Source organism: Lygodium microphyllum, chromosome 25, assembly GCF_053477565.2.
Source record: "Lygodium microphyllum isolate KBCC chromosome 25, Lygodium_microphyllum_v1.1.10, whole genome shotgun sequence".
NCBI lineage: Eukaryota > Viridiplantae > Streptophyta > Polypodiopsida > Schizaeales > Lygodiaceae > Lygodium > Lygodium microphyllum.
In genome coordinates this window covers 92605411-92624289 of record NC_141159.1, presented here as the reverse complement: position 1 = coordinate 92624289, position 18879 = coordinate 92605411, and the positions used below count along the sequence as shown (strand labels likewise).

At 41.9% G+C, this 18879-nt stretch overlaps 1 pseudogene across 1 annotated transcript in view; it reads left to right on the top strand.

Moving 5' to 3' along the window:
- Window positions 1-15064, top strand: part of LOC148014504 (uncharacterized) — a 111468-nt pseudogene extending 96404 nt beyond the window's left edge. The window contains exons 2-7 of the transcript XR_015688616.1: window positions 10401-10492; window positions 11513-12390; window positions 13117-13418; window positions 14160-14265; window positions 14375-14436; window positions 14718-15064. The product of XR_015688616.1 is annotated as an uncharacterized LOC148014504 (transcript). The remainder of the gene's footprint in view (window positions 1-10400; window positions 10493-11512; window positions 12391-13116; window positions 13419-14159; window positions 14266-14374; window positions 14437-14717) is intronic.
- Window positions 15065-18879: the final 3815 nt, after the last annotated feature.

Below are 18879 nucleotides of genomic sequence, written 5' to 3'. Positions count from 1 at the left end.
GTAGATCAGCCCTTGTTTGATGTGAATGCAGGTCACTCTTATGTGAATGGTGAATCCAGTGGCTCAGAACAGAGCATTGATGATGAGTTGGGTATTCCTTCTATTGTTACACCTGGAGTAAGGAAGACCAGGGATGTTTTGAGAGCACCTGGGAGTGAACCCACTTTGCGTAGGTCTACCAGAGTTAGGTATCCTGTGGATAGGCTGAAATATGATGGATTTACAGCCATTCACTATGCATATATGGTCAAGGTGATACAGGAACCAGAACCCACTTCTTTTGAGCAAGCCATGGGAAAAGAAAAATGGGAGAAAGCCATGGATGAAGAAATGGATGCCTTGGAAGCAAATGCTAATGGAAATTGGTACCTTTGCCTAAAGGTAAGAATGCAATTGGCTGTAAGTTGGTTTATAAGGTGAAGCACAATGCAGATGGTTCTGTGAACAGATACAAGGCAAGATTAGTAGTCAAGGGGTATGCACAAACATATGGCATTGACTATGAAGAAACATTCAGTCCAATTGCAAGGATGGCAACCGTAAGAGCAGTCATTGCTATGGCTGCATCAAAGGGATGGTCTTTACATCAGATGGATGTAAAGAATGCCTTCTTGCATGGTGATTTGCAAGAAGAGGTCTATATGGATGAGCCACCAGGTTATGTGCATGATGTTCATCCTGAGTTTGTTTGCAGGTTGAAGAAAGCCTTGTATGGCTTGAAGCAAGCACCTAGAGCATGGTCTGACAAGATAGGACAATATCTTGTCACTATTGGCTTTCAGATTTCCAAGGCAGATTTCTCACTTTATGTGAGAAAAACAGAGAAAGGTATTATGCTACTTGTCATTTATGTTGATGATTTGATTATGACAGGTGACAGTGATAAAGATATCCTTCATGTGAAAATGCTATTGAAGCAGAAGTTTGAGATGAAGGATTTGGGAGAGCTGCGTTATTTCTTGGGCATCGAGGTGATTACATCACCAAGTGGGATACAGCTCTTGCAGAGGCAGTATGGATTGGACATGCTGTCCAAATATGGGATGACAGGCTGTAAGCCTATTTCAGTTCCTTTGAAGCAGAATGTGAAGTTGAGCGCAGATGCAGGTGAGCTTCTGGAAGACCCTACTATGTACAGACGTATAGTAGGAAGCTTGATTTATATGACTATTACTAGGCCAGATTTGAGCTATGTCGTTGGATTGGTAAGTCAATTTATGCAGGCTCCAAGGAAACCGCATTTGGATGCGGCTAGACGCATACTCAGGTATGTGAAGTCCACATTGCAGTATTGACTATTTTATGAGACTGGGGTTCAGGTACAGTTGCATGGATACACCGATGCTGATTGGGTTGGTAGCATTTCTGATAGACGATCTACCAGTGGATATGTGTTCTCCTTTGGGAGTGCTGCAGTCACTTGGAGTAGCAAGAAACAGCCTACAGTTGCCTTATCCAGCATAGAGGCTGAGTACATGGGCACAGCAATGGCTGCATGTGAGATAGCTTGGTTGCATAAGCTACTTTATGATATGCATCAGCCTACAGATGGGCCAGTTGTCATTTATTGTGTCAACATGAGTAGTATACACTTGGCAAATAACCCAGTCTATCATGCTAGAATAAAGCACATTGAGGTGCATTATCACTATGTGCAAGAGAGGGTTCTACTAGGTCTTATTGATCTAGTTTATGCCAGCACAGAGGATCAGGGTGCTGACATATTCATGAAGGCATTGGGCGCAGAGAAGCTGCGCAAGTTCAGAGACCTGCTTGGTGTGCAGGAATTGGGATTGAGCTCGAGGGGGAGTGTTGAGATATCGAGCTCCACTCGTGATATGCCAGGGTGACCGTTGTGCATTTATGTCACCGACGTGTCAGTTTGCAGATGCGGTTGGTACACCGCCCATGAATAATAGCTAGATGACAGCTATCCTTATCTACTCTAATTCGTGGCTCAGTTAGTATGCCACCTTAGTTAGTTGAGTTTGGTTTGAGACCCATATATAGGGTTCTTCTATTTCTTTGTATGCGAGTTCTTTTGGCTTACACAACTAAGAAGAGGAAAACAGTTTTCAGCCTCCACCTTTGTGTGTATTCCCCCATTGTGCAAGCAAGAAAGCTACAAGTGAGACTCCTTCCTTCTCTCCCACAATCTTGACAATACTTTTGCTAAGAAAAATCAAACTATGGTCCTATTTTGGGGTCTTTACATTAAAATAATATTTTACCATTTTTAGGATTTCTTTCAACAAATCACAATCAAATAAATAACTTGTAAATGTGTGCATACAATAACCTTGCACTAAGAAGCACCTACAAAAATATAATATTCTCGCACTAATGAAGCACCCAAATTTAAATAAGGCTTATGTGCTATGAAACACTCTATTAAAAAATATCAATTTGTCTAACTTTGCCAAAAAAATTGCTTACCACAATACAAAATACATTAGTTTCTTGTTGCCATCTATATATCAAACACAATGTGACTAGCATCACATGCGAGACCATGCATAACAAGTCACGATCGTGTCATAAATAGATAAAGATGGTTCACAATAAATAAATAAATAAAATCATCTTATTTTCACAACAATTTTCATAAGTTGCTTGTCATATGTTTATTTTTTGTGAATTTCTTTGTTTATTTGTTGCACGAATGTGACTTGGCACACATAGGCCACGCATAACAAGTCACAATCATGTGACAAATATTTAAAAAATCCAAAATAAATAAATAAATAAAACCAATCATATTTTCATAGCATTTTCCATAACAATGCTAGTGATGAGTCACCCTCCTAGTTAGATTCACACCCCACTTGACTTTAGCAATGATGTCTTTCTATAATGCATAGAGCACTTGGGTGAGGTTAGAGTGGCTGAAAGTTATTTTTAGATCACATATAATCCTATCAAACTAGTTCAACTCATCAAATCCCTTAGGATTAACTTGGGCTAATTCAATCAACTGCCTAAGAATAAGTAACAATGCATGGTCCCCTATAGGTTTTGCAACCAAAAGTCTGACCGACAGACCTTCCAAACCAAAGCCTCCAAAGCTCCTCTTGATAGTGACATGATCCCACACCATTATTGGTATTGGCTTCTTTATTCAAAAATACCATATCAATTCCCTAATTAGTTTCTCAATTTGTACCCAACAAGCTTTAGTGAAGGGAAACATTGAAACCATGTGAAAGTCATACAATCCATGAAACCTTTGGCTACAATGGGGAACCTTGCTAAGTTGGTTTATATTCTCGACAACTTGGAAACCTTTGCTTTGATTTTGTTATTGAACCACTTAAATGTGTTCTTCATGGTGGTGATGCCCATGCCTAGCAAGGATCTTATATACTTGAACATCTTGTTGGGCCTAATCACCTCCTTGTAGCCTATATTTGGCAGTAACTCAAGAGGAACATAAAATCCAAGATAGATGAGCTTTTCCTTTGGAAGGGCTTACCTTTGAGCTTGATGCAACAAAGAATTGCTTATATGCTTGGAATAAGGTGTTGTGTGAATTGCTTTCAATTGCTATGACATTAGAGTTATTGTTGCCAAATGATGAGCACAAATACTAGGGGGTGAGAGGGCACCCTTGACTTATTGACCTCCTAATTATGAAAGATCCTACCATGTGGCCATTAATGAAGACTATAGTCGTGGTGTTAGAAAAGAGAGCCCCGACCATGTTGGAGAAGGCTAGTCCAAAGCCTAAAGCTTCCACCACTCAATTATAAGACTTTTTCAAATCCATCTTAGCTACCATACACTTGTGTCCCTCAGTTAGGGCATAGTCCATTATGAGAAAAATATTCATTATAGCTTCATGTATCCTTCTACATTGCAAAAATCCAAATTGGGATTTACATAGAAACCTCGGGAGGAGAAATTTTATTCTTTGTGCTATGGCTTTGGCGGCTTGAACTTGGTATAGATGACATTGAGCATGGTAAGGGAGTGCCAATTAGATGGGCTTTGCCTATTTGGGCCCTTTAGTAGTACGAGCTTAATTAATACCTTGTTCATGTAACCTAACATTTAGCCAATGCAATTGATATGATTTAAGGCATTCCATGTGTTCTACACATAGGTATCCTAGAAACACTAATAGAATTCCATTGGGATGCCATCCCTCTTGAGTGATTTTCTCTTTTTAATCCTCTTTACCACCTACTCAAGTTCTTCTAGTTTGAAGGGTTGTGCTAATAGCATAAATTCTTTTGGTGGAATGTGAACTTGAAGAAACTTGTTGAAAGAGTCAGCATCAATGGCCCATTCACTTGTTAATGCCTAGAATTGCACCTACTATTGTTGAGAGATGACTTGTGAAAGCTTAGTTGATGTTGTCATCATCTTGGTGAATTACTCCTTGCTTGTCATCTCTCATAGTTATGGCCTTGTGTTGATCCTTGGCCTTGACTACTCTCATATAGAAGGTTGGTTTGTGTCTCGACTTTGAGTGGCCACTTTTCCCTAAGATTGATTTTTTCAGCTATGATTTTTTACTATTGCAAAAAATTCAATACAAGTTCACCTTCATTAAGGATTTTACAATAACAAACATTCCCTTGGTCCCTAACTAGGGCATCTAGTGCTTCCTCTCTTCTCTCAATGGCGTCCTCTTGCTGCTTCCTTCTAGTTAGGATCGCCTCTTACCATGTGCCTTAGTCTTATCATTAGTGATGGTTGTTATGCATCTCTCCTAGTGCACTATAGGGTTGGGGTGAGGCAGTGGTCCAAGTTGCCTTCATATAAGTATCAAAATCCAATTGATTTTGAATGCTAGAGGGCTTTTCTAAATCGGGCTAGTATTTCTAGCTTCTAAGTCACAAAGATTGGCATGTAATTAGAGGCTTGAATGTGGGACAAAGCTCTCACTTAAGTCTTAGCCACAAATAGGCAATTGAATGAAAGAAATAATAGTTGGTCATTACAAGTTGAATTCCAAGCTTGACGACATACTATTCTGGTTGGAGATTACAAAGCAATTACTTTTTTTACTTGTCCAAGTTGGCCCAAAGACTCAAAAACCATCGATTTTGAAACTTGTCCTTCTGCAAGAGGGATACAACGTGGTGTTAGTGAAAGCCTTGTTGAGCATGCCTCCCACATTGCCTTGAGAGTGAAGACTTAGTAAACTTGAAACTGAGATAGTTGGCCTAGTTCATAGCTATTTTGGAGCCCCAGGATGCAAATTCTTCCTTGTTTTAGGGATCCTCCTACTAGGTTGAAGTGACTACTAAAGCTTAGCTAGATGTGCTTTGAGAAACATCCCTCCTAGCATAAGTGGCCCAATGTTTCATTCTCTTCACATCTGTAGCAAAATATAGGCAACCCTCTTTTCCTTAGGTCCTCGTTAATCATAATGGCCTCGATAATGACTCTCCAAAGGAAGATGCAGTCTTTAAGGAGAATAGTTGTCCACTAGTTGCTCTCCAATCTAGTCTTCCACTGGTCTTTGTTGGCTATTTCCCTCTAGGGGCTACCAATGGCTAGTTGAGCATCCCCTTTCCTTGTAGGTTTTCCTTATAGCAAAGGTATTGAGGAGAAAAGTGACAAATTTCTTTTTTGTATTTCCAAAAAGGGAGCCTCACACTACCTTGAGTTACCCCCCAGCCCCTAACTTGTGCACAACCGTGTCCCATGTGATGCTATTTGTGTGTGTGAGGTGCTTCTTGGATTTTGCCTTTTCAAATGTTAATATTGTTCCTTCTTCATCAAGCTAATGGGACACTCTATTGCAACCTTCCTACTTAAGTGCATTCCGCTCCTACCAATGATCCTTGCTAAAGAGGGGTTTATGGCCTAAGACCAATAGACATTGTCTCCCTTCTCAATCATGTTCGAAGAGGCCTCCCACAGGATTTCCTATAGCAGTACTGCCTAGGAGTAGGCCATGTTAGAGATGATGTCGCTAACCTTAATGAAAGTGACGGCTCGTGAGTTGTGAGAAAATCCTGCCATGTTAGGCTCTAGGAGTGGCATAGCCCTTCATGCCATTGTTTGAGAGTCCCAGCAAGCATGATAGCCCTTTTGGATTTCCTCTTGAGAGAATGATTGCAAGAGGTAGGTATTGTCCTCCTCTATGATGACACTGTTGACTACCTCGATGAGTTTGTTGACTGCTGACTCATCCATATTGCTGTTATGTCATGGCAGATCCCTTCAAAATGGGATCTACAGAGTTGTGTGAACTCGCTTGGGTTTACTATCCAGCTACCATCCTCTTTCTCCACTAGCGTGAGGCTTTCTTGTAGCCTCTTCGCTTTGATGCACTTCATAAAGATAGCTGAGTTGCATTGGGGGTCAAGAACCATCCTTTTGTTGTAGAATAGACATAGTTTTTCAAGTTCTCTTAAGTGCACCACCCTAAGGGCAACCTAGACTTGCTTACCCAAGTTGATGTGATTGGGTCTAAAGTTGGTGCACAGATCGGATGCTGTATGCATACATAGTGAGTGCCAGAAGGTCCCCAAGAACAAAAGAACTCTACTTTTGCACAAAAAACAAGAGAGAAGACTTGCACGACATGAAGCAAAAGACTAATTAGGTACAATTTTCCCCTATGCCTTGTGTGAGCGCTCCACAAAGCATGTATTTGATATATTATTCATCTCCAAGCTCAAAAAATAGCCCAATTTACAATTAGCACGCTTTAGCTTTTGTGTTTGCTTTTGTTCAACTAAAGAATTAAAGCGATTGGGTGCCCAAAGAGTCGGGCTGTGACCAAATACAATGTCCAATAACAAATATTTAAATTGTGCGTCCATGCGCATACAAAATAATAAATAAATATCAAGCGCTTTAATAAATAAGCACGTCAAAATAAATATTGGTGCCACGCCTAAGATGCGCGCCCATCAAAATGATAATTTCTTCTAAATAACTTGAATACACACTATCGCCCAGTATTTCCCGACGCCACCGCTGCCTGCTCTACACATCAATTGAAGCATTCACAATTATTAGAAATAATAAAATTAAACCGAAAAAAGTGAATACCTAGCAATCTTCAGCTACAAAATAAATAAATTGGTTAGAACTCAATCCTAACCTTAATTTATTACGAGTGCGCACTCTAAACTCATAAACGTCCATTAATTTAAATATGTATTTTGCGAATCATCCGCTATGGAATCACCCACTTGCACATTAAATTAACGAGATGCCCAAAAAAGACAAGCATCCCCATCGACTTTTCACACAAGGAATCCACCTTGTGTATGAGCCCTGACAATAAATATAATTTTACAGAATCCACCGTGGAATATGCCTCCTCCTGGCATCAAAAGCAAGTGGGCTTGATGCTTTCTTCATTGCAAGCTCCAATGGGGTATTCTTGGCCCATTCTAGTTTCTGCCTCTTGGCATCACATAGCCAAGGACAATCTAGGCTTGCTTAACCAGGTTGATGTGATTGGGTCTAGCGTAAGTGGGCTTGATGCTTTCTTCATTGCAATCCCAAATAGGGTATTGTTGGCCCATTCCAGCTTTTGCCTCTCGGCATCACACGTCCAAGAACCTTGCAAAGAAATACAATGTTGCAGTGTATTAGTAAAGGAGGACTAGGGATTAAGGTGAGAATCTCTTACATCATTGGCTAGTTTTCATGGCAATGCCTTGCACCATGTTGGAGATATATGGGATGCTTGTAGTGACAAGGGTTAGTGACTAAGGCTCTGTGAACCCATGTGATTTGCCATGGCTCTACGAACCACAATTCAAGGATGACTAGGAGATGGTCAGAGAGAAGTCAATTATGATCAACCTTGGAGATGACTGTTGGTAGAAGCTAGGTATTGTTGTCATAATGGTGCCATTGATCCAGTCATGCACCTAGTACCCTGGATGGTTGAGGGGGTTGTATGTGTAGGGGGACACCACCATCCAATAGGTCATTGATATCTATAAATTCCTATGCTACACACCAGTCCTCCCAAGCCAATTTCTCATCTCCTAGTACTACTAATGTGTATGACCGCGTTCCCACATTGTACCACCATGTTGTAGTCACCTCCAACTAAACAAGTTTTGGGAGGAAGGGCTACGAGCTTTGCCCATTGTTCCTTGCTAAGAGAGGGGTTAATAAAACCATAGATATTGATGAGACTGAGGTTGGAGTTGTTCAACACTATCTTGACTTCAAGCATTTTGTCATCCTTGCTATTGAAGCCTAGCGCTGGTTGGACATGCATCTTCATGACATTCATGCAACCCAATTCACCCCCTTTTATTCCCCCCGCAAAGCTAAAGTAATCTCAATGCATGAAGGTTGAGCCACTCCATTTATGCAATTTGTGCTCTTGGACTAGTATAACGTCCACATCCCATTTTCTAATTAAGCTCCAAAATTGGTTGTGTTTGACTTCGCCATTGAGCCCTTTAGAGTTCAAACAAGAACATTTGAGTTGTTCTCTATTGTAGGTATTCTCCGTTGGTTTAGGTGTTGTTTTGGTGGTTCTCACCTCCCTTGGATGGGGGTACTCCTTGTGACCCAACATCACCTTGTGGTGCCCTATGGCTATCCAATTTTGCATAGTTAGTTCTAGCCATTAACCACATGTCGTTTCCCAAGTGCCATCCTACTCTGCCTCCTTGCCCTAATGCCATCTATATTTTAGTATCCATTCCCAAACATTCGCTGCCCAGGTGCTCTAGAGAGATTTATTTAAGCTGAGTGAAGGTGTTGGCTTAGATCTTGTTGTGGCAGGGACTCTCATCTTTGATCCAAAATTGTTCAACTCTTGATGGCTTGGAGTCATCTTGTTAGCCTGACATGCACCTTTTTGTTTGTTTGACTTGGCTCTCCCTTTGTTGTGCCTTACCAACCTTCCTCGTCCTTCTGTATGTCTTGGTTGTCTTCATCCTTTTGATTGGCATTTGTTGCTTCGTTTCTTATATTTGTCACCTTTCTGTTTGTTGGATTGGGCTCTCCCTTTGTTGTGCCTTACCAACCTTTCTCATCCTTATGTATGCCTTGGTTGTCTTCATCCTTTTGATTGGCATTTGTTGCTTTGACCCAAGTCAATTTCTTATATTTGTCACCTTGTTGCCCGTTGTCCTCCTGGTTGAAGGACATCCCTTTTGGTAGTGACCGACCCCATTGGCTGCATTTAAAACACCCCCTTGCGAATTTGCTCCATGCAAGACGGAGTTTGAGCTAGCTCACCTTAGGGATATTGAGCTTGATGACCTCAACCTCCTACTCTTCAATGTTCTAGAGGAGACATACTCTATTCCTATTCAGACTTGGTAGAGAAGGGAACATACAAAGTTTTGCCCATGCTGTTGGTGATGTTGGGTAGGAGATTCCAAAGATCAATAAGAAGGTCAAGGATCTCCACCTAGATTGGGCATTGTTGCTTGCGTGAGTCTCTACCAAACTCAATTGGCTTCCAAGGCATGATGTAGACAAGCTTGCTTCTTCCTTGTTGAAGACACCTTGAAGAAGCTGTGACCACTGTGATAGATTTGCTCCATTGAGTTGTTGCCCTCCAATATCGTGTTGAACCACATTGTGATATCCATTGCCTTTGAGGGGCCGCTGGTGAAGAAGACTAGCAGCACTCCCTTGCTAAACCGTAGAGCATTGTCATGCAAACCTTGGTCATGTCTAGGACAACTCTTTTGACTACCCTTCTAGGCTCGCTTCCATAATCCTCTTGAGGGTGTTAGGAAGAATCTCTGGGACTTCAGTTGGCTTGGCTTTTAGCCTGAAATGGAGGTCATTCTCTAAATCGAGGGAGTGCAGCTTAGTGCTCGCTTCCCCACTTTGCATGTCCTCAAGCGTCTTAACTTGGAACTTGTCTGTTGGGTCATCTCGTCTCCTTTTATGGGACATGGTGCCTAGGTTTTGTTCCAAATGATCTTTGGTGCTCTCTTACTCCATAGTATCTCCTTGATCGTTTTGCACCTCCACGAGCCGTTCGAGTAGGCTCCATGGATCGAACAATGTGAGGGGCTAGGTGTTGTGTGTTGTTGCGAAATGTTTTCTACTTAAATGCAATTAAAGAGTGATAAAAGGGTGCAATAATCAGGTTGACGACATAACTCCCTAGCACTAGATCACATCCAATGACATGTTTTCCTCACTCGAGTCTTGAACGTATGGAGAGATCCAGCTGCTTGTGGAGATGGAGAGATCCAGCTGCTTTGATTAGAGGTAAGGTTCAAATGTGAAAGGTGGGGTTACACTAAACCTAGGTTTTTCCTTTTTGAGCACGGGGGGGGGGGGGGGGGGGGTTGGTTTCACATGTGAAAGGTTTTGCGAAGGATGCATCCATTCACTTCCATGGCAATAATTTAGAGTACCTACTCGGAAATGTGTGACATTGCGTGTGTGCGCGCCTTGGGAAGGAGCAAGCACGATGGCCCTTTGGATGGATGCAGGCTACCGGCGGGGGGAGCTGCTTTAACCGGCGGCAGGGGCACCATCATCATGAAAGGCCGGGCGGGGCGGGGCCCGCGGCCCTGACAAGCCGGTAAAGTGCGCCTTCTCTTCTTCCTCTTCTCCCTCCCCCACCCCCAATTGGAGACCCAATGCAGCCAGCCAGCCAGCCAAACGAAAAACAAGAAGGAAGATATATAGCAAAGAGGGCCAAACAAAAGCTTTTCTTTGATGATTGTTGTCTTTTTTGGGGGGTGCGGGCGGATGTGTTTTTTTAAAACGCTATGTTCTGATTTGCGGAATATTAATAGTTTTTTTTCCCTTTGGATGTGTGCTTTATCATCATCATTTATTGTTTGTTCGTTTATGGATTATAAGTGTCCCTTTTTAAAATTTCTCCTTTTTTTTTTCTCCTCGGAATTGTTATTAAATTAGTGTGAGTGTTTGTGTCTTCTTTTTGTGCTGCAGCATTTGCTGTGGTGCGCTTCCTTCTGCTACGCCTTTGCGGGCTGCCCCCCCTCCTGAAAGTCCCTTCTCTCTCTCTCTCTCTTTCTCTCTCTGCGTCTGTTTCTTTCTGCAATAAGAAAGCAAGATTTTAAGCTTTCCCTCCCTTATCATAATCCTCTTCCGTCGCCCACCAAGCGTCAAGGTAATTCGTCCCTCTCTCTCTCTCTCTCTCTCTCCGACCGAAGAAGGAAGATTGTAAGCTTTCCCTCTGTCATAACCTTGTCTGTGGAGCACCAAGGTAAGTCTCTCTCTCTCTCTCTCTCTCTGTGAAGCTCTCTTGTGAGCTCCAGTAGCCAATTTCGTCTCCCTTCCTTCCACTTGCCCCTTCCCCTCTCCTTCCCTCTTTTAGTACCTTCACTCGACTGCCGTCAGGCATTTCTCCCTTTCGTACTGCTCGCTCTTTTCTTTCTTCCCCCCTCTTAAAAATAACTCGCCTGTACTGTACTGCAGAGGAAAGGATCAATCAGTCGAAAGGAAAGAGGGAAATAAAAAATGGGGTAGCCTGATAGAAGAGATTATGGAGCTGTGTCAAGAATAAAGCCTATTGAGAAGGAACTTTGCGAAGTTGAGAGGTTACAACACAGGCTACAGTAAGTGCACGTTAATCACCATCACCATCGCCATCATCATCATCATCATCATCATCATCAGCATCGCCATTTGGAGAAGTATCATCACCACCACCATCATCATCATCATCATCATCATCATCATCATCATCAATTGCAGTAGGATGAAAGAGCGCGATTACATTGGGCTCGGCTCGGACTCGTCCTCCTCGTCCTCTGTGACAAGTGCGGTGACAACTGTGGATGGAGATTATGGGGACACGGAGCTGAGGCTGGGGATAGGGCCCCCTGCAGGTGGGGGCAGCGGGTCCAGTAATGGAGGTGATGCAGCAGCGGCCAAGGTCGAGTCGAATCTGGCCCTAAACCAGCATGAGAGCGCCTCCCCTGCAGCTGTGATCAGCCCCAGAAAGCACGGCCTTAATGCTGGGCAGGAGCACACTACTGCAGCTGGTGCCAGTAGTGTGTTACCACCTGCTACTGTCAGTGTGGTACCTTCTGAGGTTATCATCAAGCCCTTGGCTCACCACCATGGGCAAGACCAGAAGAGCTTTGGGGGGAATGCGGATCATAAGAGCTCTTATGGTGGTGGTTATAATCAGATGGTTGCTGTTGCGCGACAGCTGCCGCCGCCCCCGCCGCAGGCAGTCTTGTGGCACCCAACCAGCAGCAGCAATAACCAGTTGCAGCCTCGTGTGAACGGGGTTGATTTTGCATGGACCGGGTATGCAATCCCAGTACCTAAAGTCGCCTCTGTCCCAGCCAAACGCCCCTATCCGGTGGACTGGCCCAACACAGCCGTTCCCATGCCGATTCCTGGACAGGCGGCATGGCCGCTTAATAACCCGGCTGCGGACAAGTCCTCTGGCGCGACCTCGCCCCCTGCCCCTTCCAATATTGATAATCCTGCAGAGCCCAAGTAAGTACATCCAGTTCTCCACCTACCATTACTTGGTTGCAGGGCATATTTTCCAGCTGAAAATTAGAGATTCTCGCTACTATCTAACAGTTGTTTAGATCAGCGTGTAATTATGTCTTGATGAAATACATCAGAAGAAAGATGCTTAAGTAACGTCAGAATTTCAAAGACAGGTGTCCTAATAAAGGCTTGAATGTTGGGCTTTAGAATTCTGCAACAAAACTTGGGAGTACCATTAGGCCTTAAACGTGATACTGGTTACCATCAAGCATACCATAAATCCGGTAGCGCTCTTACGAAAATAGTTCATGATGCTTCACAAGTAGTTTTTTGGCGGGAAAAGGGGCTCTTTTCCATTGTCCTTCCCTATCGTTTCGACATCCTGAGCTTCTGTTTGCGAGATGCTGCATACCCTGGGCTGGCAGCTCCCTGCCTGAATCGCGCCTGGCTAGGTATGCGGTCCCCTTCGTTGCAGAAGCTCCTGATGTGAAGCTCCTGATGTTGTTGTAGTTCATACTGTGAGAATTACAGTAGGAAATTGTCTAAAATTTTGTGCTTTATTACATTGACATGGAAATGATGTGGAGTTTCCCAAAATGGAAAAATGACTAAGACTTCTTCTGGCCAGTACATGTATGTCCGGCTAGTTCATGTGGAACATGCTCTTGTGATTCTTTTGTGTGGTTGATTGACTGATTGATGACGAGGGTGTGCTTGCCCTGCTAGAGCCCGGGTCGTGGGTTGGCCTCCGGTTCGCTCCTTCCGAAAGAACACCTTAGCTGCTAACTCACAGAGCCACCCACACCTCAAGAAAGCCGATCATCATCGGCTGGACATCCATGGAGGGGGGGCAGCTGTGGAAGAGGAGAATATTGCAGGGAGCCTTATCGACCCCAGTAAAAGTGCTTTGTATGTCAAGGCCAAGGTTGACGGAGTGAAAATTGGCAGAAAAGTCGACTTGAAAGCCTATGATAGTTACGGCAGCCTCAAATTGGCTCTTCAACAGATGTTTCAAGGATATGTCAACTGTAAGCCGCTCCTCTCTCTATCTCTCTCTCTCTCTCTCTCTCTCTCTCACCACACCCCCACACCTTTTTGTTCGTCTTTTCTAGGAGACCACTGTTCGTTATGGGGATAAGGATTATCCAGCAAAAATGTGAGAAAAGCTGTAAAACATGTCCATTTGAGAAATTTACGTATCATCAGGATAGCAGCTATCATATGGGGCTTGCTGCAATGGGCGTCTAAAAACACTGTAGTTATCCTTCCCTCATGAAATACATGGACTACCTTAAGAGTTGTCTCATGAGGGATGCAATCACTTATTGGGAGAAGAGGCAATGCATGCAAAACAAGGGTTGTGTTGTGAGGATATCAGCACTTATGATGCTTCATTAAGCATTCAGTTCGTCATGGCATCTGACTTAGCCCTGACATATTAATGGCAGTGAAAAATTGGGAGGCTTTGTCACATGGTCCAAAGCTAGGATGAATATCAACCTTGACGAGAGATAAGATCCAGATTGGCCAGAGTCTCACGAAACTTTCTTAATCCCACAGCCTTGTTGCTTGTACCATAACATGTTTTTTCTGCTTGAACATCTGGTTGTTGTATTATATGTTAAGAGGAAGACTTTGCCTTGGTTTATGTAAAATCTGTCTTAAATGCTTCTCACAACTTGTAGGCAGTCACTAACTTGAACTTTTTGTGTTATGATTTCTGTACTTTCACTCTCTCTTCCGGCTTCATCGAAATGTTTTCTTTCCAGGTCATGGGGAGGTTGTGAAGCTTGATCTCGTGCATGGGAATGAGTATGTCCTCACCCATGAGGACAAGGATGGGGACTGGATGCTGGTTGGGGATGTTCCATGGGAGTAAGTTTTTTGTGCTTCTTGTTACTCTGCATGATTTTTTTTCTGTGCGTATCAATTGACTGTAAGCCCTTCCTCACTATTTCGTGTCTTGCAAATGGCTATGATGCAGAATGTTTACAGCTACGGTGAAGAGTCTCCGCATATTGAAAAGCTCTGATGCTAGAGGACTTGGTAAGATGATTTGATCCTCGGATTATGCATTACCAGTAGGAGGTTTATTTATTGATTTTCAGTACGTATTGACAGGTATGCTTTAGCTAGGTAAACATCTAGTGAAACCTGCAAAATAAACAGGTTATTACTGGTCTGACTGGGCATAACTTAACTAGATTGTGTTCAAGAGCTAATGCATATTGAGCAAATCTTCCTGCATGGTCTTTCAGTACTGATAAGAGGAAAAGACAGTGATGGAAACTTCAGAAAGCTGATTGATTTGTACAATCCTGCTGCAGGTGGAAGGGCATCAGTGGCAGGGAAGGCTTGAATTTGGAAGGCACTAACAAGGATGTTAAGAAAAGATGATTCGCAGATGAGAGAATACAAGAGAAAGTGCACGTTTCCATATCTGATTGCCAGTTTGCTTATGGTTTTTCCTTTGGAGTAGGTGTGTGTGTGTGTGTGTGAATAAAATGGTTTTCATGGGGAGGTGTTCTCCTCTTGAGATAGCCATGGTATGTCATTTCCTTTTGTTTAGACTTGATGTGTGCAGCTGCTACTGTGATTATGATCCTTAACATGTAATGTAAATTGGTGTGTGCCCTTTGAAGATTGGACCTAACTGGAATGCAGTTTCAGGCTATCATATTGGTCCTATACATACACAAACATAGATTGGTACATGCGTATATTGGGAAATCAGCAAGTGCATGGATACACACAAAGCATGCATGCACAGTGCACACTCCCATACATGAGAAAATTTACTCAAATTTTTACTATAAACACTTGGGAAAGAGCCCTTTTTCCCACCTGAGAAAATGTTAAAACTCTTTGTGATATGCAATGTGCATGCAATGCCCCCATTTTGTGGCATCCTTTCACATGCATTGAAGCTTGGGTATGGAATATGGAAGATGGGATGTGTGTGGATATGCACGTATGAGGAGAAATATGCAGGCACATGCCTTGTGGAATTAGTGAAGAGATGGGAACGTTAGGGTAAGGCACAATTCATCCAAAGGAAAAGAAGAATTATTTGAGACTAAACTAAGAGAAAAGTCTATTTGCTTTTCCTTTCTCTTGCGCTTTCACTGCACCTTCTTCTTACTCTTTCACTTGCGAGCCAAGGAAGCTAAATTTTTTTAAATGTAGACCTCTGGGGATAGATACCAAGTGAGGAGTGAGGTTTCAAAATAATGTGAAGAATTCAGCACATAATGCAAACGTCAAAGGCTCAATTTGCGTGTGGATGTGGGCATGCGACGGTGATGACGGCACCGAAACAAAATTTAATCCCAAGGGAAGAAGCGTCGACGAAGGATGTGGGGTTCCAATGCGCTGAGACGGGTGGGAATTAAGAAAATTTTATCCCTCCACTGGTGAGTGATTATATATATATATATATATCTCATTATATAAATATATATTCTTATCGCATTATTTAGAAAAAATTGCCGGATAGCAAAGGTTAATGTTATCATATGATATGCAACTATGCTTGGTTGGAGAGAGAGAGAGAGAGAGAGCCAACTCTTGGTGATAAAACGAAAGCTTAAACAACATACTAGGCATATATAAGACAATTAAAGGGGAATGTTATACGAGCCCTTCTATGGATATTAAAGTTTCTAGGAATTATCCAAGTGAACCTCCATATAGTTGCCACTACAAGGTTGAAATTGAGCATACCCAAAGTATGCAATGGATGCATGGTTAAACAATTTGATGGAAGTAGCTTTACAAATTGAAAGATGGGGAGAAAGCCCAACTTGTGGAGTGCTTCGACTAGTTGTACAATAGATACATGCCAAGCATAAGTCAGCCATATTGATTTAACACCTTCCAAGGCATGAATATGTTCCAGAGCATGAAGATGTTTCTTCACTACATAAAATTCCTAATAATTGAAAGCCTGTTGCATCCATCCCCAATCACCTTTTCGTCCCTACCCTTTTGCCCTTGTTCTCTCTTCTACCCTTGCAGATGCTGCTTTGCAGACTCTCTTCTACCCTTCTAATGTTCCTACCTTTCTTTTTGCTTTGGAAATTGGTCCTCCTTTCTCTTCTTGGTTTTACTTATGTTGGTCCTTTTCACCTCTTTTTGCTCCTCTTTCTCTTGTTTTTCCCTCTTGATTCTCTTGTCCCTTCATCTTTGTTTTACCCTCTTGTTCCACTCCTTTTTCTTGTTCTCATACTCCTTTTGATTTTCATTATTGTTTTTATCCTCTCCTTTTCATGCTTCCCCCTATTGCTCATAACGCTTCTTTTGACATAAGAAGTGGCACACAAATGTTGAATCAGTAGGTTATAATTGATTTTTCAAAGAGTTTCCTAACCATCTTTATAGGCTGTTTGAGTCATTGATACTCGACAAAAAACAAGAACATTGAGCTTTTTCTTTCCTTTATCCTTTGTTGGAGTAATTGGAGACAAGTTTCAGACAATGATATACTCTCCTTTATGTTGAGAGAATGAAAATCTTGTAACATAATGCTTTAGTTAGCAAACACTTATGTTCTCATTGGAGTTAAGGTGAAGAGTTGTCCCCTTTAACATGATCCAATTCTGAAAGTTTATTAGCAAACTATTGCATTTTCATTGTATTCAAGGTTGAGAGGTGCCCCCTTTAACAATTGAGTAATGTTGTGAACTTTAAAAGACTAGCAATTGAGATTCCTAAATTGAGGTTTTGATTAATAAGCATTTATGTTGGAAATGTGTCATGCCTTGTTATGTTATTTTCTAAGCCATGTTTTAACATAATATTATCATAAAATTTGGGTAACCGAAAGATATAAGTATATAGGCTCTATAAATTACAATTTAAGGTTGATTTTTAGGAGGGCTAGCATGCCTATCTAATGCTCCTTTCATATCGTATATTTGTAGTCCATTAGGTGATGCTTTTTGAAACTCCCTTGGAATATGTAGACTTTGGTACTTGGGATCTCTTGAGTCTACCTTGTAGGGGAAGGTTTGCCTTATTTCCACAAAGATTGACTTGAAAATTAGTTTCCTTAAATAATATTAAGGTCACTTAGTAGTTTATCTAGCATTGATCACAGACAATTGCACATGCAAATCAACCCAAATTGTAGTAGACATAAGTCACACATGGTTTAAAGAGATCTAGAAACCAGGTGGATCTAGTGCATCAACCCCTTTGCTCACAAGGCAAAGTCTCACCTTGGCCCCTTAATGATACAAGGTTGGGTCTAGAGCAATTATTCCAATGATGATCATCGCTCAACCCACCCTAATTTCTCCTAGTCTATTGTTCTTAGGGAAAGTCTCTTATCTCATTGAGACTACCTAATCATGGATGGATCTAATGGGGATCCATCTTCTCGCTTTCCTTTTTTTAATGGAATTGCCTAATTATCAATTTACCTACCACATTTAATCTGACATAAGAATACGTTCCTTAATTAGTTTGTAGACAAAAGGTTCATCCATATAATTTTTAGTCATACAACATGATTACAATTTGAAGATAATCTTTTTAAAAATCAATCCTTTGTTAAAATAGAATAGCTTTATTATATCAGTCGTCTAACTATTAGCATAGGACTTCGCACGAAGGCAATAGTACTAATTTTCCCTCGACTAACATCATGCCTTTTTGAAAAGCCATCCTAGGCTTGTAGGGGGGTAGACCAGTCTTCAATGGTTAAGCAATTTATAGCTAGAGCTCACATGGCACCCTTGTCATGTATTAGCTAACCTTTATTCCCTACAAAGAGACCTCTCCTATTTGGAGCGTGTCCTAGCATCCCAAGTAGATAAGACTAGCCCATTCGTAAAGGGCTCCCACGACTAGCCTTGGGAGAGGTGTAGCATATATCTGAGCTTAACTTGGTTTAATACAAACCTTGAGTAGAATACAAAAGTACATATAATCTTTTTCAATGCATCAAATAATCCTTGAGATGTAATTTATATTACCAAGAACTTATTCTAGGTATTATCCTTGCAATACAAGATTCCATTTTCTTGTGGAGTTGCCATCAACTTAAAGGGAGGTGCTGGCCTAGCCCTTAAAGAGAATGTGATCCTTTGGTTGTTTCATAATATCCTTAATTAGGACTTTTGACTTACTATCCTTAAGAACCCTAGGTTTTCTAATGAGGAGAACTTGGGCTTTTTGGCTTGGTGTAGTTGGCACATTACTTGCATGAGTGATCTTATTGTTGGATTTTGTGCTCCTAGCTCCAACATTTTGTCACTTTGGGACCATTGCACACAAGCTCTATACTTTGTCCACATCTTGCTCTTCACGCTCTGTCGGTTTTGTAAGTTTGTGTGCCTCTAGTGTTGGGGCAAGGCGAGAAAATGGACAAGCAAAGATATATAGGTAGTTAAAAAGCATTTTTGACTATTGAGAGAAATGGTTCTTTGGGACTCATGTGGGATTTGTCAAGGGCAATGCACGTAGTAGTATGTACTTTGTTGTATT